Genomic DNA, 27,284 nt, shown 5'->3' on the forward strand with positions numbered 1-27,284 from the left:
CAGCTGAGATCAACTCGTAAGGGGACATTAAAAGGTTTCTCTTCCTAACTCATTTGGGGAGAACATTAAAGCGTGAAATTCGATTATTGCTGCTGCCGTCAGGTAAAATGCCGTAAGTGGTATTGGTGCCTGGCTTGTTTAAATCAGAAGCTTATAGTGACTGTCAGGCTGGAGTGTGCTCGGGGAGAGAGAGAGAGAGAGAGAGAGAGAGAGAGAGAGAGAGAGAGAGAGAGAGAGAGAGAGAGAGAGAGAGAGAGAGAGAGAGAGAGAGAGAGAGAGGGAGAAGCCACCATAATGTAATGTAATGTAATGAAATGTAATGTGCACACTGTGGGGAGTTACCACTACCAGACTGGCTGACTGCCTGCTATCCAGGCTAACAGTGTGATAGAGATCTACCTGGGAGGCTCCTGCACTATACCTACAGTACAGTACGGATTAGATAGGGCATAGAGTGAAGCACGTACACACACACAGCCAGGCACGTGCACACATATAGACATCAAAGGGGGCTCGAGCCCCTGCCCTTTTATCCATCTGTAAATAAAGTGCCCTCTCCAGAACAATGAATGCAGTTTTCACTATGGTGAAAGAAATGCAAACGCCCCTCTTTCCATGCCATACCTGAAGGCAGCATTCAAGAGAATTGCCATTTCCAAACTCTCCTGAACATGAATGCAGCATCTTATGTTGAAAGAATTGCCCCTCTCTGTGTAGAAATCCATGCCTTCTTCACGCCAAATCTCCAGTATTGACTTGGTTATGCTTAGTTCAGTGTGGTATCAAGCACCGAAAATAGCCGACCTCCAAGCTCACAAGGCATCGCAGCCCGACGCGGTGTGAGCTTGGAGGTTGGCTATTTTCGATGTTTTCACCAAAAGGCCCTTTTAGAAATGTCAGCCCCTGCCTCTCTAACATTCTCTGCACGTCCCTGCACACAGCACTAGTTTACTCTACGCAGGGGGGGAAGAAAGAGTTTGACCGATTCTATTCCAATTCCAAAGAAAGAAAACTATGCATGCAACATTGTATGCAATATTATCCATTGGTCAAGATTATGAAAATACAGAAGGCTTAAAAGAGCAGAACGTTTAACAGACCTATAGAGATTGACAGGTCCGTCGTAGTAGACCGTGCCACGATTAATATAGAATATATTAAATATTTATTGGGATTCGGGAACAGACGTTAAGTGAAGTGCAGAGGACACGTGTGCGGGGGAAGAAGTCCTTTCTTCCAAAAGAATACACAAGGTTCCATTTAAAGTCTAATACTGTCACCGTCGTCGAGCGGACACCTTGTATGTCCATATTTAACCTTTTTATGTTTTTATTCATGAACGTAAAAAATGTAAACGGTTTCACCTATAATCACGTGCCCAAATTAATCAGCGACAGCGGGTTGAAAGTGGTTAAGTCTGCTTGTGGCTAAATAACTCTGTCCCTCTGGAACACAGGTTTCCACTGAACAACCATAAAACTTTTAATACGACTGTATGATGAAAATGTCACGGTCTGCAGATCCTGACATTTGTTAACTCACTTACTGCCAATTAAAAATGCCCTCGAGTGGCATTAGTGCCAGCCCTCTCCATAGACTTCCATGTAATTTGTAGTGCACAGATCATGCACACCCATGCACAGATCATGCACCATGTTTGTGCAGGCTGTTCACAGCTTTCAAACAAAAAAAAAAGATTGGAAATCCGTTCAGGCATTCTTGAGATAATAGCCATTATGTTTTCCTATAATGTAAACAAAGATGGCTGCCATGTTTGATAGATGGGGTTGCTATGGGGGTTAAACATGCAATTTCGCGATTTCTATCATGCCTACTACATTTATTGGGGTCCAAAAAATCTTTTTGAAAAAAAAAATTTTTTTGAAAAAAAATTTTTTTTTGTTTTTTTTCTAAGTAAAAGTCGCCCAAAGTCGCTTGGCAGGGAAGCCCATAGTGAGAAAGTTGCTCTAAAAGTCGCCTGGCACTGTATGAGTTAACCTCGCGTCCTGGCGAACAATAAGGAGATTCTTTGTCATAATAATATCAAAATCGGCCAGACGTTAAAAAGGTGGCCGTGCGTACTGTCTCCTCTCCTCTCCTCCTCAGGCTAAAAACTCCAGAGCTTTCCCAGACGTCTCATAAGAGCGGATAAGTGCTGCCCCGACCTTTGACTCGGCCAAACTTCCCTCCCTGAGAGAAGAGCCCGAAAGGGGACTGGACAGGTCTGTTGTGGAAAAATAAAAACTCTCAGGTCCTTCCATTTTTACACGGATCCTTCCTCTTTGCCAGCTCGCTAAAGGTCAAGCCACTAAAGCTGCCGTGTGTTGAGTCACCCCCTCTGCTGGAAAATGTTCATATTTTCTGGTTTCAAAAAAAAAAGAAGAAGAAGGGGAGAGAAAATGAAAATCATTCGTCATAATTTCCCCGCCGTTGGGACAGAGTGGTGCTCTGTGGCCAGCCAGCTCGCAAGCGGTTCAAGCGGGGCGTAAAGAAAAGAAAGAAAAAATAAAAGGCCCTGGAAGCGACGTTCCCACCGAGCGGAGCGTGGGGGGGGGGCGGCTCGGAGCGTTTGAGGTGGTCTCGCAGTCGGAATGCTGAGCCCAGGAGTGAGACGAGGGGCTGTCAGTCGTGATGTACGACTGGGGGTGGGAGAGGAGGAGGGAGAGGCTGGCATCGCTGGACACACAGGGACGTCAGCCACCGTCTGGGTCGCCACTCGCTGCCACAGTAGGGATGGGACGATATGAACATGTCATGGCACGATTATTGTGACAAAAGAATCGCGATTGGCGATATTATGGCGATAATGAAAATCCATTGCGGAACATTTACCAAAAAATAGCAGATCTACAAGCTCAACTTTTAGATCAGCTATTTTTTGGGCAAAGACATTTGATAGAGAGTGAAAAAAAAAAGACTATCAAATGGGGGCCGCTCTCCATTCCGACATGCTGCCATTCCAACATTGACTTCTAATTGTCGGAGTGGCGGCACTCCCATAGAGGTTAGGGTTAGGTATAGGGTTAGTGTCGGAATGGGGGGATGTTGGAATAGTCATTGATGGAATGGGGGGATGCATCCGTATCAAGTACGTATATTATAAGTACCTTTTACCAATTATAGAGGGTTTAAATGGTACCGGATATGCAGCCTGGCAAATAAAAGGTGAATTGCTCCCAGTGCATGACGGAGGACGATATGACGATAAATAAAATCTCCACGATACGATACGTTTTTTATCACGATAAACGATAATATCGATTATCGTCCCATCCCTGCTCGCTACTACTGTACTAAACTGTACGCAGGCAGGCTGCGCACTGCATGCACATCAATCGCATGGTGATTATTGTTGCTGCCTCTTATCTCCATATTTCAACTTGTGTTTTTTCTTTCATAAATTCATGCCCTACTTGATCATGCTAGAGCCGGCTTCACACAAAAGTATCAAAGTGCATCAAATGGTACAAACACAAAGACTCCACTTGGACCAAGTCACTCACAGTCAATGACATTTGGGAACGGGAATCCTATAGTTACAGTATGTCATAATACAGCAGGTGAACATTTGGTGAAGTCTGCTGGCCAACTGGTCCAGGTGCATAGGCATTGCCACATACTGTAGGTATTGATGCCTGACGGCGTCGCTGGTTCGATTCCCGATCCGGACGACCTTTGACGCAAGTCTCTCCCCTTCTCTCCCCCCATTTCCTGTCAGTCTACTGTCCTATCCAATAAAGGCATAAAAGCCCCCCCCCCCCCCACCCCCCCCCCCCCAAAAAAAAAGATAGAAGATCCAAAAGCATCACAACGCGTGATGTTGCGACACATTGCGACCTATTTTTGGACAAATGGATATGGTGAAGAAGGGAAAAAAAAGAAGGGGAACCAATAACAGACCTCTGGGGGACTCCGGCTCGCCTAAGTATGATAGGGTTTTAAGCGGTTAGAAAACATTGTGAGTCGGTTCACAGGCTTCCGATACGATAACGTCTAGCGGCTCATTTCTCATGATCACTTCTCCAGAAACCAGACACACAGAGGAGAGGCCGCTGCGCTGCTGTGTGTTAAGACGTGCGGGGCCGTTTCTGTGCGAAAGGTCACGCTGACCTCATCGTGAAATCGACTGTTTTCGCTGCAGAGTGAAAGTGAACCCACGTCACTCTCTCTCTCTCTCTTTCTCTTCCTCTCCACCTCTCTCTCTCTCTCTCTCTCGCTCTCGCTCTCCTCTGCTACAAGTCCTGGGCTGAGCTTGTGGTTGAAACGCCTCCCCACTCCACCACCACCACCACCACCCCCACCACACAACCACCCCCACCCCTCTCCTTGCCACCGCTCTCTCCATGTTGATGCTGATAATTACCCCTGAATAGATCCGCACATTCCCATGGATGTCAGCGGAGGCCCAATGCCCCGTTTCGTCGCTCCCCATCTCCTCATTATCCGCCGCCACTACACCCCCATCCCACCCCTCCAAAAACACGCACGCACGCACGCACGCACGCACGCACGCACGCACGCACGCACGCACGCACGCACGCACGCACGCACGCACGCACGCACGCACGCACGCACGCACGCACGCACGCACACACACACACACACACACACACACACACACACACACACACACACACACACACACACACACACACACACACACACACACACACACACACACACACACACACACACACACACACACACACACACACACACACACTCCTCAATAGGGATTAAGACAGCGAGACGAGAGAGAAGAAGAGAGAGGGAGAGAGAGAAGAGTGTGAGAGAGAGAAAGGGTGCTTGCCCAGAGTGAAGGGATGTTTGCCATGTGCGTCTGCATCATCCGTGTCATCTTGCCAATGTCCCACAGCTGTCAGCGGGAATAAATCACAACGCGAGGTACCTGGACCTGTCAAAAGGGGAAGGTCGTCTCTACTTGTCAAAACTTCAACAGATTCACAAAGGGGCTCAGATGGGTACATTTTTGGAGCATCAAAGAAGTCGACGCTCAAAAACAAGTCGCAGGTACAATCATGTCAGAGGGGGAAGCCAGAGAGAGGAGAAAGAAGAAAAAATAAACACATCGGTCGTGGGAAAAATCGCGGAGGGAAATGGATTGATTCCGACCGGTTCTTCTTGTGCAGACAAGAGCCGCAGATGTCTCACTGTAATGTACAGTACGTCTGCCCACGCAACCCACACATGTGGTCACGCTCATTCAGGCTGGCAACGTCACAAAGCCATGCCCACTAAAGACCATACAGCGATGGAAGGAGTAGGCCTAGTACTCTGTTAGTTTACTTTTAAGTAGCAATACCGCAATGCAGACATATTCCGTGGAAAGTAAAAAAGGCCTCTATTCAAAATATGACTTGAGTAAAAGTATAAAAGTATCGGCATTAAAATATACTTGCAGTGCCAAGGTAAAAGTATACTGACTTTTTTTGTAAAATCTTTTCAAAAATAGCAAAAGTATAAAATAGGGCATATGTACAGTAAGTGGTGACATTTGATTATACACAATTTACGTTTTGTGACGGATAACTAAAGCTGTCAAATAATTGTAGTGGAGTGAAAAAAGTGTTCGCATATAAGTATAAAAAGAAATGGAAAACATAAGTAAAGTAAATCTCACCTCAAAACTGGACTCAAGTAATAGCACATATCGTTTCTGACGGGTGGAACCCTCAAGTCTAAAACTGTTACTTCTCAGGATTCAAATCCAAAAGCAGCAGATCTACAAGCTCAAACCTTCGGATGCACTACGTTTGATGCTTTTGTGCGACGCTGTGATATGATCAAGAGGGGTGTTAATTTGTTAATTTACAAAGAAAACACCAACGGTTTGAATATGGAGATAAGAGGTTTCTGCCCGACAGCCACAATATTCTGGGTTTCTTTCCATTACTGCCCACAGTGCCCGCTGTAAGCATTCAAGCTCATTCTAGCTGGCAGCGTCATGAAGCCATGCCCACTGAAGAGCTGCCAGTCTTCCAAGGAAGCGAGCAGGAGGCCAGCTTAGTGCACCACCACAGTCCATTATGTACATCAATGCTGCACCATGGGAAAACTGCCCGTGTTCACTTAAACACTTAACCACTTAAACCCTCTATAGTCTTAGTGAAACAGGACCCCAGTTACGACCGTACTCCAACTGCGTCTACGCCAAATCTCTTCGACGAAAGTGGACGATCTAATACAAGCTCAAACCGCCTCGCGTTTTGAGCTTGTAGATCGGCAATTTGTTGGCATATTGGTAAAACAGTTCATTTGTGTGAGGATTTTAACACTTAGGATACTCCTGTATGTAAGGACTTTTGGGATAGGGAAAAAAACGTACAAATTTGAAACTTGGAGATACGAGGTTTCTGCCCGACAGTGACGATAAGCACCTTTTACCAGAGCGTTTAAACGATAATATCACTTATCGTCCCATATCCTACATCCTACTGTGTCCAACTCTATTCTATTGTACCAAACCAGGCTTCATTAGGCTAGCAATATGACTCATGCAGTGATTTACTGGCGCTGCAACGGCAGAAATAAATATAAAGGGCTTTCAGTGTTTCTAGTTACAGTATGTTTCAAACAGAAGCCCCTGCGATTCATCTGTTTGTTTGAAATCTGGGTAAGCTACCCCTGCGTCACATTATAGCCTCTTTTTTCTACAATACGTTTGGTGAAGGACCAGCAGCAGCAGTCGCAGCATGAGATGTGGAGTCCTTCCAGCGGAGTGGTAACTGTGTCATTTTTCCTTCGGGGATTCGGCCCAATTTGAGGAAATGGTTTGGAGTGCTCTTAAAGCCATCTGTATGTGATGCAGAAGTGAAGTGTTTGGATCCAGCCGTGGGCTTGGCTCCGCGCCTCGCGTCAACCTCACTTCAAATTATCCTCATTAACGACTATTCCGAGGGGGAAATGGCCATTTGTCTGCGTGTGATACTGGGGTGTATGGGCCCTGTAATGGTGCTGGCCCCACACCAAGCGGGAAAAGCTTGTATGTCCAAAACCGGTTCTTTTTATTATCATTATTAAAACTAAAAAAATAGTTTTAAATAGTAGAAATAGTCGATCTACAAGCTTGTCGATCTACAAGCTTGTCGATCATCTATTTTCACTGCTTTTGTAGGACATTTCTATGATGAAGTAGGGCGTTGATTTACGGAAATATATCAAAAGTTGAAATACGGAGATACAAGGTTTCTACCCGACAGCAACGTAAAGTGACATTTATTAGTCGAGGAGGGGGTTAAGGGCAAGCCCCCAGAACGGCTTGTAAACATTGAAGCGGCAGCCCTACTGGCCAAAGCTGGAATTTCAGGCGGGGTGAAACATACATGCACGAGCATAAGAGCGCGCCGCTGGGGTCTACAATAGGGTTCAATGGACGTCGATGTCGTTCGTGACGTCATTACGTCTCGACGTCAAACATTTTGGCCACTAGGTAGTGGCCAATTACCCCCAGAATGCACCTGGATTAGCTACTTTCGCATGCTTCAAAACGCCACTGAGCATTTGCATTGAAATGATAGCTGGGGGCGGGGCTGGTCCGCTCTCTATAATTATACTCTATGGTTAAGGGTCATGATTGGTTGGAGCCAGCGGTGGAAGATGTCATTCAGATGTTGTACTTTTTAAGTTGAAGTAGCAATATCGCAATGTAGAAAGTAAGAGCACTGTATTCACACATGTATTGGCATCTAAATATACTTTAAGTATCAAAAGTAAAACTACTCATTATCCCATTTCACTTTTTTCCAAAAAAAACTTAAAGAAATTGCTGATCTACAACATGCTCAGAACGCATTGCGATGCGATGTGATGCGTTGAGTGGAGTAGAAGTTTGAAAGTATCAAAAATGAAAAATACTCAAGTAAAACTAAATGCACCCCCACCCCCACCCCCCACTTAAGCACTTAACCCCCAGCTTACAAAATCCCAGCAAAATAGCAGTGCGACACATTGTGAGCAATTTTCAACTAAAGCTTTCCCCACAATAACAGAAAACAGAAAAGACACCAGCACAGAGCCCTGAGGGACTGAGAGATGTTGTTAAGTACAATACTTGAGTAAATGTACTTTCCGCCACTGGGTTGGAGGAGGCCGACCGTGCAGACAGTGGTGTAAGGTTACTATTATGTATATTGAGGTATTTGTACTTTACTTGAGTATTTCCCATTTCTTTACTTCTACTGCACTACATCTCGGATCCAAATATTGTACTTTTACTCCACTACATTTATTTGAACACATTAGTTACTTGTTTCTTTGCAGATTCTGATTATTATTACAGAACTTACATTAACAACTTCAGCCGTATACTGTGTATACATTTCAGGCCATTATTTTGAAAATAGCGGATCTACAAGTATTGTGACTGTGAGCTTGTAGATCTGATTTTCAAAAGATGTGTGTACATTTGAAAACTTGAAATGGGACATTCTGCGTACTGAGCAACTTTTACTTTTGGTACTCCAAGTACATTTTGACACCAATACCTTTTGCAATCAAGTTCATTTTGAATTCCGGACTTTCACTTAGCCTTATTCACGGCCCGCCCACCTACTTCCGTTTCTCAGTTTTCCCCGGGTGCTGACTTCAATTTAGAAGGGGAAACTATACTGGACTTAAAGCCAACACATCGTTATTTCTAACAGTAAAGTAAATTATAGTGCTTTGTGCCGTTTAGTATCTTGTGTTCTTGATCATGCTAGCCGTATTTTATACTTTACTATTCGGAAATTGCATTAAATTTGCGATTTCTGTGCTAACTCCATAGGCTATGGTAGGATTTACCCCTTCAAAACGGGACTTCAGCACCCGGGGGATGCTGAGTGGGCGGGTCGTGAATAGGGCTACTTGTAAGGGTGCCCTCACACCAAAGTACCTATGAGAGTGGAATCCGCGTTCCGCCAATGCATTTCAATGAGAGTGAAGCGGTTTCATGCCAGCAGAGGATTTCTGCAAAAAACGCTCCCTTATCATTGAAATGCATTGGCGGGACGCGGCTTCCACTCTCATAGGTATTTTGGTGTGAGGGCACCCTAACAGAGCATTTCTACATTGCAGTACTGATACTTTTATCAAGTATACTTTTTCCACCGCTGCCGTGCAGACCAGGGCCTCCATGAACCACAGTCCCCCTGGCTGTGATGGATGCTGTGGGAGAAGAACAACCCAGAGATTGAGTGGTGGTGGTTGACGTCAGAAGACTGCGTCCTCCACTCATTCGCACTTCAAACAGAAACACCCCCTTTTCCTTCCCTTCCTCTGGAAAACACAGAGCGTTTATTTCACCGACAACAGTCCCCAAACTCGGCATGTTTTGGATGAACTTTCGTGGACTAGTTAGTTTTTGAGTAGATAATCAAAAAGTGGATGAGGCTTCAGAAATGAAAGTGACAAGGGTGACGAGGCTGCTATGGTTGTTAAAGAGGGAAGAGCAGCTCAAGCTCAAACCTCCTCCACCACTGTCATCCATTCGGGGAAATTAGGGAACTTAATTGAGACACATGCGTGGCGTGGCCGCGCGCCCTTTACTCGACCCCTCGCCGCCTCCAGATCTGACTGTTGACTCACACATCGTTTCAGAACGCTTCCGTCATGCAGTGGATGCAGTGGATCCGCCTCCCTCCCTCCTAGAGAACTTCCGTTTCGCCTTTGCCACCGATTAAATTTGTCCTACAGCACGGCTGTACTCAACACACATATCGTTGTTTTGTTTCCGTTGTGATCATGGGAGTCTCTTTTTTTGCAGGTCTTTCGGTCCGAGTGTATCAAAAAAGCACTTCGGTTAAGGTCTCAGGCGACCTTGAGACACGTGAGTAGGGCTGTCACGATATGATATTTTACATGACGATTAATTGTCACTCAAATAATTGGCGATTAACGATTTAATTGTGTTTTTGTCGTTGATAATTACATTTCTGTTTGGCTTTTAGGCTTTGAAGTTGTACATGGTAGATATGACACATAACCTAAATATACAAAGAAATTACTGACATATTTGACAACTTACTACTTAAAAAATAACTTTGATAGTGGAAATAGCCGATCTACAAGCTCACAACTGCGACGCGTTGTGAGCTTGTAGATCTGCTATTTCCACTATTTCGGACATTTTTCAACATTCACGATTATGACGATTATGACAAAATAATTGCGATAATGTCAAATAATCACGATTAGACGATTATGTAATAATTGTGACAGCCCTACTCAACCCCCTGCACGAACACCGACTCACTCTCTCACAACACACAACATGCAACATATGATCCTAAAAGGGACAACGCATGGGACGTTGATCTTTAGCTTGTGACGTGAGGTTTGTTTTCTGGGCTGCAGGAAAAGTTCCCCCGCGGGACAGAGTGAGACACGGGACGAGGGGTGGAAACCAGCACCGCCGTGTCCAAGTCATTGCGCCTGGCGAGCTCAAAACGCTTCATGTTTCGATGCTTGTGAATCTTTCGTTCTTAGTTTTGTATGAAAAGTTAAAACATGGAGAGGTTTCTTCCCCGAAAGCGGCAATATCAAACTGGAGGTCTTTTAAATGAAAAAAAGGCTGAGAATCATTCCATCCATCCATCATCCGCCCCCTCCCCCCGCCTCACCCCCATCTTTCCCAAAGATTGTTTACCACAAACACAACAGCGAGCGCTGCAGAGCTCATTACAGCCAGGGCCAAAGGCAGCTAGCGCGGGCCAACGCTGCCAAGTCCTGCCCCCCCCTCACCCCCCCCCCCCCCCCCCCCCCTCCCCCTACCCGGGTGGTTACCACAGCAACCCAGCATCCAAGAGTGGGGGGGAGAGGAGAGTGGGGGAGGGGGTTATGTGGGTTTTTCGGGTGGGGGGTGGGATTGCATGATGTCCATCCTGTGGCACGGAAGGGGGGCCAATCAAACCCTGAGAAAATTATGTCACCTTTTGTTGAGACCCCGCTCCATTCAGACCTATAGAAGTTCAGTGAATTGAGAGCTGGCGGAGAGGTCATTTTTTTCTCTCTCCTCCTCCCAAGTCGTGGTGCGTGTGCGTGTGCGTGTGCGTGTGTGTGTGTGTGTGTGTGTGTGTGTGTGTGTGTTGTGTGTGTGTGTGTGTGTGTGTGTGTGTGTGTGTGCGACTGTGCGTGCGTGCGTGCAGGGGCGTCACAAGGGGTGGGAAAGTGGGACCTGAGTTAATAGGGCCCAAGGTGGAGGGGCTTAGCTATTGAAAATTAGCAGATATACAAGCCCACAGCGCGGCACTAGGTGCCACACAGCTAGCTTGTCGTGAAAATGTGCGCAAATCTTTGAATATATTATGTATTCACATTTGTAACATGTTTGGTTCTTTTTCACGTGAAAAAGTTTGAGCACCACTGACATAGAAACTGAGGTTTTTCAAAAAATAGCAGATCTACAAGCTTGCAGCGTGGCACCGAGTGCGCTGTAAATCTGCTATTTTTCAATAGTTAAAGCACAAAATGTGAATGAATCCTTGTACCCAGGGCCCAGGATTTGGTGCGACACCGCTGTGTGTGTGTGTGTGTGTGTGTGTGTGTGTGTGTGTGTGTGTGTGTGTGTGTGTGTGTGTGTGTGTGTGTGTGTGTGTGTGTGTGTGTGTGTGTGTGTGTGTGTGTGAAAAAGCGGGGGAGAGGGAGGAAAGAGAGAGAGGAAGGTGGGAGGGCAGAGCAAGCATGGAAGTTGCATTGTGAACATGCATAATGGTGTTGACCGTGGCCGGGCCATAAAGATGTCATCAACACTGGACGCTACTTTAACTTGAAGTAAAAGTAAAAGTTACTTTTAAGTAAAAGTAGCAATACCAATACGGCCTGTACAAAAGGCCCGAGTACAAAAAGTATTTGCATTGAAAAAGATGTACTTAAAGTACCAAAAAGTACTCGTTATGCAGAATGGGTCTTTAAAAAAAGTTTTAAAAAAAAGTAAAACTAAAACAAAGGTCAAAGTCTTAATTTTTTTTAGATCAAGCTTGTAGATCTGCTGCTTTTGCTGCTTTTGTATGTGGCTGTAGTCTGCTCAAGTAGGGCGTTTATTTAGGAAACAATGAGGATGCTGAATGAGAGCTAGGGCTGAACTGAATCTGTTTTCATGCACTAACTGATCTGATCTAGGTTTTTATTGGACTCCCCTTTAGGGATACATTTATATAACTCTTAATTATTAAGCACATGAGCCACTTTCTTTTTCTGCACTTCACTCCTATATCCTTAATTGAGCTGGAAACTGCATTGACGGGCCTGCACAATTTCACCCATGTTTTTTGAAATGTGATGTGACAATAAAGTTTGATTCTGATTCTGACAACATAAACAGTTAAAGGACAACTTTGTTTTTTTACAACAATGGTTCATATTTTAGATAGTAATTAGAGAAAAGAAAAAGTGAGTGTTAAAATGTTTTCATTTGCTTCGTTCTATTGTTTTATCGCGTTTACCGTGCTTAAAATGTGGGGCATGCGTACGCATGGGGGCATGCGTACAAGTGGCTAAATATGTCATTTTAGACACAATAAGCCAGCAGTTTCTTTATTGCTATTTACCGTAACACTTCCAGCCCCCATAAGTCACATCCAACCATGAAAGGTTGCGTTGCATCTTGGGAATGGGCTTATTCTGTGTAAAATGTCATATTTAGCCACTTGTACGCATGCCCCCAACCACTGAAATAAAAAATCTCTAAAACAATAGAAAGAAGTAAATTAAATCATTTTAACACTCATCTTTTATATTCTTTAATTACAATCTAAAATGTGAACGCTTGTTGTAAAAAACTAAAGTTGTCCTTTAAAACACAGGGATAGAGAGCTTTCTGCCTGACAACAACATTGAGCCTTTAAGTTGTAGTGGAGTAGACGTATATGGACGTACTGTATCATATGGAAATAAAAGTACCTTAACGTATACTTAAGTACAAGTACTCAAGTAAACATACCTAGTTACGTTCCGACACTATAGCCAATCAAACTGAACTTCCATAACATGGGTGCCAGGCCAGCCCCCTCCCTTCCTTTTCTCAGACACAGCTGACCCCCCCCCCCCCCCCCCCCCCCCCCCCAGAACCACTTTGAACAACTTGTCACAAAGTTGTCAAGCGTCAGAATGAAAGGCTAAACACAGTGCAATAGAGCATGGCGTGGGTCGCTTTGTTTTATACGGCCACAGAGAAAGGCAACAATAAGCAACCCCCTTGAGGAATAATTACCCCCCCCCCCCCCCCCCCCCCCACACACACACACACACACACACACACACACACACACACACACACACACACACACACACACACACACACACACACACACACACACACACACCACAACACCCCCCCCCCCCCATCCCCCCCAAACAGCCCCAGTCCAGGGCCAGTGTTATTGAGTCACAGTTGAAGTTGACAGTGAGAGACAGTTGAATGGGAAATCACCATAGAATGAGTTTGAGTCCCGACTAAACTTTTCATTTTCTTCTTTTTTTTTTACACAAACCCGTTCCCTCTCTCTCTCTCCGTCTGAGCCCCTGCCGACTATCACGCACAAACACTATCTCTCTCTCTCTCTCTCTCTCTCTCACTCAATACAAACATGTATAATTTCTTTTTTCAAAAGTATGCCATTTCATAAATAGAAAGTTTGAGAACCACTGGTTTACTCTGCACTCCAACTCAGAAACCATTTCCAGGTATACAGCATCTATGGAGGAACGTCTTATTATTCTGCAGAAGAGCTCATGGGGACTTTACGAGTGCGGGCGGGGGCAGTGAAACTGCCCTCAGTTCCCTCTGTGAATGACCCAGACTGTAGCACTTCTCTGTTAGCTCTGTATGGCTAGAGGTCAACTCCATGGCCTCACAACATGATGTCACCTTCCACAGAAAAATAGGACATTACTTCCTCCCGTTGAATGTCTGTATGTTTTGGTTTTTTAAATTGAGTTTTTCCAATAAATGAACTCTCTACAGTGTCACACAAAAGTAGCAGATGCACAAGCTTCAAAGGAGTCGTTTTGAACCGCTATATGATGTTCGAAATAAATAAAAAGAAAGAAAGAAAGAAAGAAAGAAAGAAAGAAAGTAAGTAAGTTTTGGAGATATGAGGCTACCACCCCTCAGAGAGGAAGAATTAGTAATAAATAGTTAAATAATAAAATACCATGTGATATTCAATGATTTCAATTGAAGAATAGTGTCACTTTTCCTGCATCTTTACACTCCTGTCTAAAGTCACTATTACTCACTATGTCATAACTGGAAGAGATGACTCAGTACCATGGTACAGTAGCTACCTGGTATCAAATGTGTACAGACTGATAAAGAAACGTACATGACTAATACTTTCACACAGATTAGGCAGGTGCAAGCAAGCATGCACACACACACACGAACACACACATGTATTACTTTGTAGGACGCCGTATTTTTATGAATGCTAATTTTTAAATGTTTTGGCATGTTTTTGACAGCAAGCTACAAAATACGTACAAGCACATGCACACGCGCACACGATACGTACAAGCACATGCACACGCGCACACGATACGTACAAGCACACGCACACACACACACACACACACACACACACACACACACACACACACACACACACACACACACACACACACACACACACACACACACACACACACACACACACACACACACACACACACACACACACACACGCTCGCTCATTGAACAGTTAGAAACCTTTACTGGTCAAACCTCTTATCGCATGGATAATGAAGACACAGACAGCGTTTCAGGCCCTCCTGGGCTGTATACTTCCTCTTGCCCCATCCACCCAGACAGACACAACAACAGGTTATTCAGCGTGTAAATCAAACCTGCTGATAAGGCCCTGACGGCAGCCAATTATCTAATGTTAACACTGGCAGCGTGCCAAGCTAATACAGCCCTTCGCGGGGCTTCCGGAGCCAAAACCCGGTCGCTCCGGAAGCCCCATGGCGACACCTCACTCGCCCACGGGAGGACAAGTTAACCACATGAACCCCCAGCGTCCCCAGTGCACTCTGGGAGGACAAGTTAACCACATGAACCCCCAGCGTCCCCAGTGCACTCTGGGAGGACAAGTTAACCACATGAACCCCCAGCGTCCCCAGTGCACTCTGGGAGGACAAGTTAACCACATGAACCCCCAGCGTCCCCAGTGCACTCTGGGAGGACAAGTTAACCACATGAACCCCCAGCGTCCCCAGTGCACTCTGGGAGGACAAGTTAACCACATGAACCCCCAGCGTCCCCAGTGCACTCTGGGAGGACAAGTTAACCACATGAACCCCCAGCGTCCCCAGTGCACTCTGGGAGGACAAGTTAACCACATGAACCCCCAGCGTCCCCAGTGCACTCTGGGCAAGACACAACGGGGGGAAATGATGCGTTAGCCTGCGAGCTGGTTCAGGCCGGATACACTCGAGGGGTTTACACACGCATGCAACGTATGTGACATGTCAAGCATGTCTTCATAAGCTCACCTGATTCAATGTACTTCCTCTTGCTGTCAGTGCTGCCACTGAGTGTGCTTTGCCGAAAATAGCCCACCTCCAAGCTCACAACGCGGTGTGAGCTTGGAGGTCTGCTATTTTCGATATCTCCACCAAAAGGCCCTTTTAGAAATGTCAGCCCCTGCCTCTCTAACATTCTCTGCACGTCCCTGGGGGTTGTTATAGATTTACTCCATACATCCCTGATCTTACATGGTTGTCTTCTTTTGTGCTGTGCAGGGAGTAATGTATAGCAGAGCCTAAACGCCAAGATCTAATCTAATATTCACGCTTGTTTCATGAATAAAATGTTCTCAAGCCATTAATGGTCTCAATCTATTTGTGAGTTATCGGACTGAATTTGGACGATCGCTTGACCAAAAAAGGTGAGCATTCAGCAAACATAGCTAAACGTTTGACAAAGAAGGCGCTAACAGTCGGTGAAAATGATGCACAACGAGGGTTAATGCAAGTGTGAGAAGGTTTCGTGTTTATTTCCCATGATGTAGCCTATTGATGCAGTGTTCACTATTACTATGACATAACCGGTACAGTTGATTCTGAATGTAGCAATCAGATTAAACTGACTTTAAATCCTAATCCTAATACTAATTTGACATCCATTTAAATGTAGGGTAAGTGATATAATATGTTTTGGTAAAAGCACTATATTCTTTTTTCTTTTTTTCTTTTTATCCCACGGTTTTTGCAACCCATTTTCTCACCCAGTGCCAACTACCTAACCTGTAGTCCTGGTTTCCGCTCTCCCCCTGCCACGCCAGGGGCAGGCCAGGCTGGCTAGGGGGAGGTAGTATAGAAACCAGGACTACTGCATGTTTTTGTGAGGGCATCTACCCTAGGAGACACAGGGAGAACATGCAAACTCCACACAGAAAGGCCCTATCGCCAACCCCACCTAGGGTGTGGGCGCTGATGACGCGGAGGGAGGAACACGCCCCCAGCGCCCACAGCGTCCCCCGGCGGGAATCGAACCCAGGACCTTCTAGCTGTTAGGCGAAGCGCTAACCACTGTCCCACCGTGCCCCGAAAGCACTATGTTCTGAAAGTAATCGTTGATATGGAGTGTTTGTTCAGTCACAGGGGGACTGAACGTCTCTTCAGCTCTTTAATAAACAAAAATACATTTCAGGTAGGTGCCAAACCTTCAGCCAATCAGGAGAGAGTACCCATTTATCAGCTTCATTTTTATAGTGTTCCGGTTCCAATTTTGTCTGCTCCTTTCTTTGTGCCATCACTTCCAATTACACTTGTTTAATCTGTATCCCGACTGAGTTCTCCATCCTGATTGGATAAAATTGGTATCCCGACCTGGAAATGCAACAGAGCTGGAGAGACATGGAGACGCCTGTTACTGAACAAATAGTCAATGCGTAATTTAAGAATAAAGAGCTATTTAACACTTATTTTAACCAAAGAAAATCACTTACCCTACCTTTAATACAAAAAAAAAGAAAAAAAGTAGAAAAAAAAAACCATCAAAATTAGAGCATACTTTCTCAAACATTTTCATGTTGGGGACGCCCAAATATACACTTATTAGCCCGTACCCACCATAAGAGAAGATTTCTAAGGCCCTAGCAGTTATGGTCAACCATTTTAATTTCAAGGTATGTAGATCCATTATTAGGTCATGGGTTCTGAAAAGTGCAGTCCAGGGTCCCTCTGTATTTTTATATATTCTTTGAGGGGGTTCCAAATGGATCCTTATGCTGTAGGCCTATGACACAGGTACAACGGGTATCACATAACTGGGTGAAACCATGCATTTCCAACTGGCATCGTTCCAGAGTAGGCCAGTGCCTCACGGGCACCACTCTAGTAGGGGTTAATATAGGTGGTCCTTGAAATAATAACAAAAAGTTTGAAAACCTCTGCATCAGGTGAAGCAGAGTTGCCTTTTCCAACACGTGTCTCTCTCCAGGATTGGTTGACTGTTCCTTAACGTACAGTATGGAAGAGAGTACCGTCCACAGTCCCATGGTGTGTGTACATCCCATCTCCTCCTTGAGTTCACCAGCGGTCGGTTGCCAGATCCTGTGAGTGACGCGGTTAATGACGGTTTCCCATGCTGTCAGTAGCCTCGCCAAGAACAGACATCTGGACCCAGCGGTAGCAGCCGATATACCACAGTCCAGTCCCAGAATTCAGCAGGGCCCACTCTCTCCGAACCTAGAAACACAAGCAGAAAGGAATGCAAAAATGATTGACCCGTGTCCCAAAAAATACGCAAAAGCACTTTAATACAGCTAAAAAAAATCTCTTTTTGAGATAAATATTCCCCAAATGGAGCAGCTAGTCCCGGCGTGGAATGGAGATCGTTCATTTTTGTTATTATCTTCTCTGAAAGAGCAAAAAAAAAACAGAAAAAGAAAAAAAGAAAATGCTAGGAATGATTGTTTCAAGACGAAACCCTTTAAACGCAGTCAGCCTCATATGACCAGAGATCCATCGAACAGACAAAATCAATCAAGACGTTGAGTCACGGCTGATCACTCTAGCAGAAACGGGATCGGGTTGCGTTTCAGAACACATTCCATGCTGAGAGAGAGAGAGAGAGAGAGAGAGAGAGAGAGAGAGAGAGAGAGAGAGAGAGAGAGAGAGAGAGAGGGGGGGATTCAAAGTAATGTAGAAAAGTCTGAGTATGAACCAACCATGAGGGACCTCAACCACCACACACAATTATCACATTACTAGTAGCGGTGGGAGATCAAGGACCAGACAACACAGTGCATGTGTGCTGCTTCCAGCCGTGTTTGGATGACAACGCCACGCTTTTTAACTCGTCAACAGCATTGCCTCTGTGGGTATAGGTTGGGTTTTTTTTTTCTGCAGAACTGTGCTTTAGTCCGTTTAGTCCGGGGGACGCATTGTTAGGCATTATTTTATGCTTTAACTATTAAAAAAATTGCAGATCTACGAGCTGTGCCGCGCTGCGAGCTCGTAGATCTGCTATTTTGGAAAAATCTGGGGAAAAAACAAGTCTTTGAATATTTTGACCTGATTGTGTGTGTCTACTTTAGTGTCTACTAAAACCTAAGTTTCTATGTCAGTGGTTCTCAAACCTTTTCATGTCAAGGACCCCCAAAATGATATGTATTTGGCCACGGACCTCCATCTCAAAATAAGTTGTTCCAGGGACCCCCCAGAAGCAAAAATAAAATTGATCAGATCTACAAGCTCACAGCGCGGCACTCGGTGGCCCGCTGTGAGCTTGTATATCTGCAATTGTGTGATACTTAAAAGATTACATAATTCTAGGCCTAAATGGGTTAGACTTCAATAGCCAACCCGCCAAACAGCAATGTGAAGCCCCCAGTAATGCTTTGTTGCGTGTGGAGCGTAAATAGCCGATCTACAATCTTTGAGGACATCAAAGTCCTCAGCTGTGAGGAGGGCTTGTAGATCGGATATTTCCACATATAAATAAGTACCCCAAAGTATTAAATCAAGCATTGTGCTCGGCAGCCAAAAACCTCATCAGACACTCAGCACCCAAGTGGCCTCGATCAGATGAGAGATTAAGCGAAGACGTAGGGGGCTTGGAAACAATTAAACAAATTGAGTAATTATTAAGCATTAACTCTCAGTGTTGGGGTGAGGCGTGTTTGATAGCGTTATGATGTTATGGGAAAAAGCTGGAGCATAAGGCAATGCTTTTTGTTTCCAAAACAACAGCTGGGTGCGCTATCTACACCGTCTATCAAGCTATTATGACAGCACCGCATAAATCTTTTTTTTCTCCCTATCCCTCTCCCTCTCCCTCTCCCTCTCTCTCTCTCTCTCTCTCTCTCTCTCTCCCTCAACTGTGATTTGGAACAGCATGTATCACAGCTGTTAACGTCGGGGGCATTTTGATTCCAAGCGGATCACACCGGGAGGGCTGCGGGGCTAGAGAGGGCCTAGCACGTTGCAGGGTAGGTGGCCTAGATCTGCGCTCTTGAGAATGTTGTGCACTTTGCTTTACCTACTGTACTGCAGTAGTTCTCAACCCTCTTAGTGTCAAGGAACCCCCTTCACAAAGATATTATCGGGGACCTCCACTTAAAAAAAAAAAAATATATATATATATATATATATATATATATATATATATATATATATATATTATTTTATTTTTGGAGCGGTGAAAGCGCTCCCAATAGACAGGTATGTCTGTGGCTGGCTGGCTATGTGGCTGGCTGGCTGGCTGGCTGGCTGGGTATGTCTGTAGCCTGGCAATACCTTGAGTGGCCACACAAGTTAAAGGAGGGGCGCTGTTGTGCAGGCACAAACACACACACACACACACACACACACACACACACACACACACACACACACACACACACACACACACACACACACACACACACACACACACACACACACACACACACACACACACACACACACACACACAGATTCACCGCTCCACTTCGAACCGAGGTTTGATTTTTTTCAAATAGTTGCACAAATCTACAGGATTTCTTCAGAAAATAGCAGATAGATATGCTGTTTTTTAATAGCCAACATATAGTGGTTCAATTATTTTGATGCTGCAATTACCTACTGTATAGCACACACACACACACACACACACACGCACGCACGCATGCACGCACGCACGCACGCACGCACGCACGCACGCACGCACGCATACATACACACGTACGCACACACACACACACACACACACACACACACACACACACACACAATGGCATCATGTTATCATCTGGTATCATATGTGATACCAAACGGCACCGGGACCTTTTACAGCTTAACCTGGAGCACAGTGAAGGTGGCCTGCTGTACCTGACACACATGCGCGCACGCACGCACACACACACCCAGTTCCCCTACCGACGACATGCACTTTGCTTTACCTGTGCATCCTCCAAACAAACCGCCCACACACACAATGACATCATCCTGTCTGCCCCCCCCCCCCCCCCCCCCACCCCCCACACACACACTGTTCCTCTAAGGTTACCATGGTGACAGCTATTGCAGTGGGACCGGCCCGCCCGGCCTGCCTTTGCAGCAAAGTACATTTACTCAAGTACTTAAGTCCATTTTTGGATACTTTATACTTTTACTCTCAAGAGGCTTGCTGGCTCCACCAGCAAGACACATAGCAGGTAAGAAGAAGAAACTTAACTCACACAGTTGAAGCCTTTCCTTAAAGAGGTGGTGCCATAGTTTTATACTTTTTCTGTTTTATATGTGTCTATGGAGTTAACTCTAATAGACCCCCAGGTGTGGTTATAATATGCAAATATGTCTTCCCTGTGTATTTTTGGTTACTTCCTGAAAGCTGAAAGCCTCTGAGTCAAAAGGCCCAGTTGAAATACACCGATATAATGACATCATAATATCATCCCCTACCCTTTTTACCATCCAACAACACTGTGGGTGTGGCTAACTTCAGCTGGGTCACCACCCACCTGACAACCAGACAGACTTAATGAGCAGCTGGGTGTGGCCACATAGAAACATAATTTTAACACGTTCTGTACAGCTTTTTGGAAAAAAAACTTCGTCCATGTATAATCATAATACCTGACGATTATGTTGTAGGGTGGGAAAAATCACGGCACGATGTAGCACGCCAGGAAAGACAAAGTCTCCATGTTATTGATGACCCGAAGACGTAATATAACATTGAATTTGAAAAGTTATCTTTGTCTTTCCGGATGTCCGAGGTACTCCAGTGCTTTCTATCTTACAGTACCAGCAGATATTGTAAATACTTTTACTTGTAACAGAGCATTTCCACCACGTCATCGTCCCCCCGAGGGAGAGAGGGACGTGAGGAGTCTGTCAGTCTGTCTGTCTGTCAGCGTGTCTCAGCATCGTTCTGCCTGTCTGCACCCTGAGCTCCTCCACATCTACCTGCACCCAGTCACGTTCCACCTGTAGTGTGTGTGTGTGTGTGTGTGTGTGTGTGTGTGTGTGTGTGTGTGTGTGTGTGTGTGTGTGTGCAGGATGGATGACGCTCTGCTGAGTGTGCAATGGAGGAGCACTTCTCTGTCATCATCCTCCCCCACCCCTGAACAGGCTGCGCACACACACACACACACACACACACAGTGTCACATAGAGTGACACTGACATTTGAAGGGTCCATTTAGTTCCATTTGTACGCTGTAAAAGTTGGAGACTTGTAAGGGTCGATTTAGACCCCCATAAAGGAACCTAGAGAGTTCCTGAAATCCACTTTGAGAACTACTGCTCTACAGTATCAGTCAGTCAGTCAGTCAGTCAGTCAGTCAACCTCTCTCTTACTCTATCTATCTATCTATCTATCTATCTAGGGGGCGGCAGTGGCTCGTCAGGGGTAGAGAAACCGTCATTAGAACACGGAGGGTTCCTGAAAGGTTCCCAGTTCGGTCCCGAGTTCCCCCAGAGTTAGTGTCGAAGAGTCCTTGAGCAAGACTCTGAACCCCTAGTTGCTGCCGATGAGCAGGTTGGTGCCTTGCATGGTTTCCTCTAGCTGCCATCGGTGTATGAATGTGTGTGTGTGAATGGGTGAATGTAATGCACAATCTATGTAAAGCGACTTGGATAAAGGCGCTATATACATGCACCAATTGCACCATGTACTATCTATCTATCTATCTATCTATCTATCTATCTATCGTATCTATCTATCTATCTATCTATATATCTATCTATCTATCTACTGTATCTATCTACTGTATCTATCTATCTATCTATCTATCTATCTATCTATCTATCTATCTATCTATCTATCTACTGTATCTATCTATCTATCTATCTATCTATCTATCCTAGTTTCCTCAGTCACCCTGGTGACCTGTGTGACTTCTCCTACAGAAGCCACCCAGAAAAACCACAAATCTCATCATCATTATCATCACTTCACAGCCGGCCTCGCCTCCCTATTAGCCTCCATTACAGAGACCTGTTGACAACAACAACAACGCTGAACTCTCCACAACCCATATTAACTTCCATGCTGTTCCCCGAGCAGGCCTTACTGGAATAAAAACAACACTTCTTGTTCAGCTGCTGTGCCGGCAACAATGTCTAGAAGTAAAACCATACTAAGAAAAGTTACGTAGCAGTTAGCCGGCGATAAACACACGATTAAGCGACCGAACAGCCGACTTACTATACAGTAAAATCTTTAGAGTCAACAAAAAGTACAACCAGCGTAACCAAACACTGAGGGGCCTTTTCCACCAAAAGAACCGTGGTTCAAGAACCAGTGCCGTTCAACTTTCTTGGATCCTTGGTTCTTTCCTGCGAACCGGCCGCGAACCGGCTTGCGTTTCCACCAGATTGAACCAGATTGAACCAGAGTAAACAAGGATTTTGTGGTTCCCGTTCCGAACCAACTTTTACGGTTAGGAACCAACTCGGTTCTCAGTGGAAACCGGTTCTTTGCCGGTCGAAAAGTGCCCTGAGAGTGTACAAATGTGACAAATATGGTTCCATTTGTGCTCTCTCAGAGGATTACACTAGTGTACATGTGCTTGTCCTCCATTTTCAGCCAGACTCCAACTGTGTGAAGCTCTGCTACACCTCCCCTTGGAGCGCGGCCAACGTTAGCATTATCAGCCTGTAGAACCAGGCCTCAACCTGCCCTCAGCCTGTCTGTCTGTCTGTCTTTATGCCTACCTACCTGCCTGCCTGTCTGTCTGTCTGCCTGTCTGTCTGTCTGCCTACGGCAGAGACCAGCCCCTATCGCCCTCCCTCATCAGTACATCTACCTGTCTGCTGGCACGCTGCCATCCAAACACACACACACATGCACGCACACACGCGCACACACACGCGTGCACGCACGCAGAGTTCTCCTTTCATCTGTTGAGGAGCACTATAGCGATATAGCTGGATAAAAAAGAAAGGAGGTATTACATGTCTTAACTTTCATGGAGATGGACGACTGACTCGGTTAGGGTCAAACATGGCCGCCCTCAGTTGAGAACACCCACTGTTACTCTGACAGGAGATACACACAGACGCGCACGCGCGCACACACACACCTTGTTCTTCCCTATACTGTATATTGACCTACACAAACCTTTCCCTCATTCTGTGACTGCCACACACACACACACACACACACACACACACACACACACACACACACACACACTTGTATTACTGCACTTGTGAGGACATCGACCAATCCATTTAGAACAACGATTTTATGGGGCGCCCGCTGGCCTGGTGGTCAAGGCGCATACCACATACGACCTTTGCCACATGTCATTCCCCATCTCTCTCCCCATTTCCTGTCAGTCTACTATCCTATCAAATAAAGGCATAAAAAGCCCAAAAACAAATCTAAAAAAAAAAGAACAACAATTTTATGGAAGCACTCTTATTATTATATTTTTACATTTCTAGACCCTAGACAATAATATACAAGCTTGCAACTCAACTCACTTGTAGATTAGCTATTTTTGTGTCACTGTCACTCAACTGAATATAAACCAGGCATTTAACTTTAACTCTAAACCCTACACCTACATATAATCTCTAAAAATCTATAACCCTAACCATAACCAGAATGTTTTCCTCGTAGTAAACCTGACTCTAAAATTCTTTTTTGGAGGTATGTGCGCGACATCATCATCATACCCGGAAGTTATGCGGGAACGCCTACTGAGTGGCAAAACACTACTTTCAGGCCTTGACAGCCCATACATCCAAACAGAAAAGTCCTATCTGATTGCATTAAATGATGTTAAACGACGTTGGACTAATTTTGCCACTCGATTTGCCACTCGATTTTCCATTCACTTCATACCCTCTAGAGAGAGACAGGAGACAAGTAGAGAGAGATGGAGAGGGACGTGCAGCAAAGGCCGTCAGGCTCGGGAATCGAACCCGCAACTCGCTGTTAGACATTATTTCTCTTGAGAGGATGACGAAAATGGTCCTCATATTGTCTATTTCTTAAATGCTACTATACTTGTGGGGACGTGTGTGTACTCTCTCTCACGCGCACGCGCACACACACACACACACACACACACACACACACACACACACACACACAGCCATCAACGGGTCGGCTCAGAGGGTGGCCCATCAAAGCATATCTTCATTCAGCCACTGAAAGGGATCTGAGGCTCTGCAGACAGGCCGCGTTTGAACTGATATCTCTGTATGCCACTGCATTCTTTACCATGCTGTCATGACTGGAGTTACACACACACACACACACACACACACACACACACACACACACACACACACACACACACACACACACACACACACACACACACACACACACACACACACACACACACACACACACACACACACACACACACACACAAAAAGTCGGGAAAAAACTAAAAAGGCCGAGATCACGGGCACCGCCATGTATGGCTGTGCCACGCGATCCTGTCTCAAGAGTCACCGGCGCAGTCGACTTTTGCTCCTTTTGAGAGCCCGACCTACTTTACAGCAGTGGTTCTCAAATGTTTTCATGTCAGGTTCCCACCGATTGATCCGTATTCGGCCAGGGACCCCCATTTGAAAAGAGTTTGTGCCAGGGAGACATTTGTGTTGGTAAAAAAAAGAAAATTGCACAAAATCTTTTTGGAGCAGTCGATCTAAGAGACACACAGAATGCGCCACATTGCGACATGTTTGCGTCTTTGTAGATCTAATTTGAGAACATGTGCTTTACAGCAGTGGTTCTCAACCTTTTCAGGCTGTGACCCTCATATTTTAACTGGGGACCCCCTCCACCCTGACGAGCACTGAGAGTTGAGGCATTACATTTTGTATAACACGGTTCTATTGTGAAAATAGCCGATCTACATGCTCACAAGGCGTTGTGAGCATGTACTGTAGATCGGCTGTTTTCACAATTCCTGCCTCTAATATCTGACAATTTGGCCAATGTTTAATTTGTCATTTTAGAGGTATTAAAAGGCCGTTAAATTGTCACTTTAGAAATGTGCAGATACCCTCTCTATACACTTAAACCTTATGTTGGTTTGTTTACTGTTGAGTGAGAAAACAACATTGCACATTAAGCTAATCATCTGGGGACCCCCCCCAAAATAATTTTGGGGGGGGGTCCCCTGGCGGTCCTGACCCACAGGTTGAGAACCACTGGTGTAGTTAAGTGGCTGGATTACGTGTGTGTGCATACAGTTTATACAGTACAGTACAGTACAGTACAGTGAAATGAGTCCTATACCTGTGCATTCGCTGGGAGGATCGCCTTCCTGTTCCGCCTGCCCCTTCTCTGCCTTCACCTGAGATCACCTGGAAGAACATAAAAGACAGGAAGAGAGCGGAGGTGAATCACCGTGCTCTGTGCGCTGTATAAACACCAAAGTACAATATTTTCCCAAGGAGTCAGGTTTAATTTCGCCTAACCCCGCGATCGACTTCTTTAGCCTCGTAAAACTCGATTAAAACAGCTGCAGAAGAACCGTCGTCTCTCCGGCTACAGTGCAAACAGGGAAACGAGCGCAAACAAGTTCCTCCGGTTTCACAGAATACATCCCCCCTGATTTCCTATAGGATTCTTTTTATACTGTGTGTTTTGTGGCGTAATGGCTGTTTTAAAGAGGGGGCACCCGCTCGCACTGTGTGTCCTGTGTTTAAACGGCTGCCTTCCTGGCCTGGCGGGCTGCGCCGCGGTACCCTTTTAGGGTCCTGGCTGGACCCAGGCACCATCATAATCGCCGTAATGACTCAGACCTTCACCAGAATAGTACATTAACAGAAGCTTTTAAAAAAGAAGGTCCAAACCGCATGCATAGCACGCACCACCCCCACACTACTGTGTTCTTTTCAATGTAAAACTTCATTAAAGATGTAAAAGGGTTGGGTTGCAACGCTACCTAGAAGTTAAGGGGAATGGAAGACCACCAGAAAAGTCTTTCCTATCATAACGTTTAGCTCACTGCCTCACCCACACAGTTAGCAGGCATGCATTGTGGAAGTACATTTATATACTGAAGCAGAGGTTTTCTAACTTTTCCATGTCAAGGAACCCCAAATTGATAAGTATTTTGGCCACGGACCCCTATCTGAAAATATTTTGTGCCAGGGACCAACCAGAAGAGAAGATAAAAATCGCAGCTATGGTGGTATCAAACACGACACACGTGCATATCTCCTTGCTCTGTCCGTGACGTACGTACACATACATACATGGAGTTCCGTGCTCATACGGACACTCATACAACTCTCATGCAATACATATATACATGTATAGCACCTGATGAAGCCTGATGCGGCGAAACGCGTCGTGCTAATAAAGAATTAATAATGCAGTAAGCAGTGGTCCATCGCAGTTCATTTGAAGTGTTGCAGTCCCTTCTGGTGAAGGTCTCCTATATACTTTTATAGTTTACATGTCTGCTGATTAGACTGCACCTTCGATACAGGCCTTTTGGATGTGCAGCCAGGAGCCACTTCTCTTTGACATATATACGTACGTATATATACATTTTCAAAACCTTTTCAAAATCTTTCTAAAGTAGCAGATGTAATAACAACATGTAGGACCATTTTTTCGAATACTTCAATCTTCTGTTATACTAAAAGTGAAAACACTGTACTGTACTATATGCTTGACAGCATTAGTTACTAGTATGTTCAGATTTAGATTATTAACACAAAACATACATTAACCATGCACTTAAACCCTTATTTATACTTCTACGTCTATTTCAAAATAGCAGATCTACAAGCTCAATGTTCTGCAAATCCACTGAAAATCTACTGTCTTGCCAAAGGCAGGATGTGTGAAGTTTTGAAATGGCACACCTGTA

The 27,284-nt window shown here is 45.2% G+C and overlaps 1 long non-coding RNA gene across 1 annotated transcript in view; it reads right to left on the reverse strand.

The window, feature by feature from the left end:
- Positions 1–17,120: 17,120 nt before the first annotated feature.
- The window catches only part of LOC308283902, a 59,106-nt gene continuing 48,942 nt past the window's right edge, over positions 17,121–27,284 (reverse strand). Inside the window, exons 3-4 of the long non-coding RNA XR_013961978.1 lie at positions 25,697–25,764; positions 17,121–17,688 (exon numbers count right to left, since the gene is read on the reverse strand). This is a non-coding gene — a long non-coding RNA (uncharacterized lncRNA). The remainder of the gene's footprint in view (positions 17,689–25,696; positions 25,765–27,284) is intronic.

The sequence above is a fragment of the Nannobrachium achirus genome (assembly GCF_963921795.1).
Source record: "Nannobrachium achirus genome assembly, chromosome: 4".
Taxonomy (NCBI): Eukaryota; Metazoa; Chordata; class Actinopteri; order Myctophiformes; family Myctophidae; genus Nannobrachium; species Nannobrachium achirus.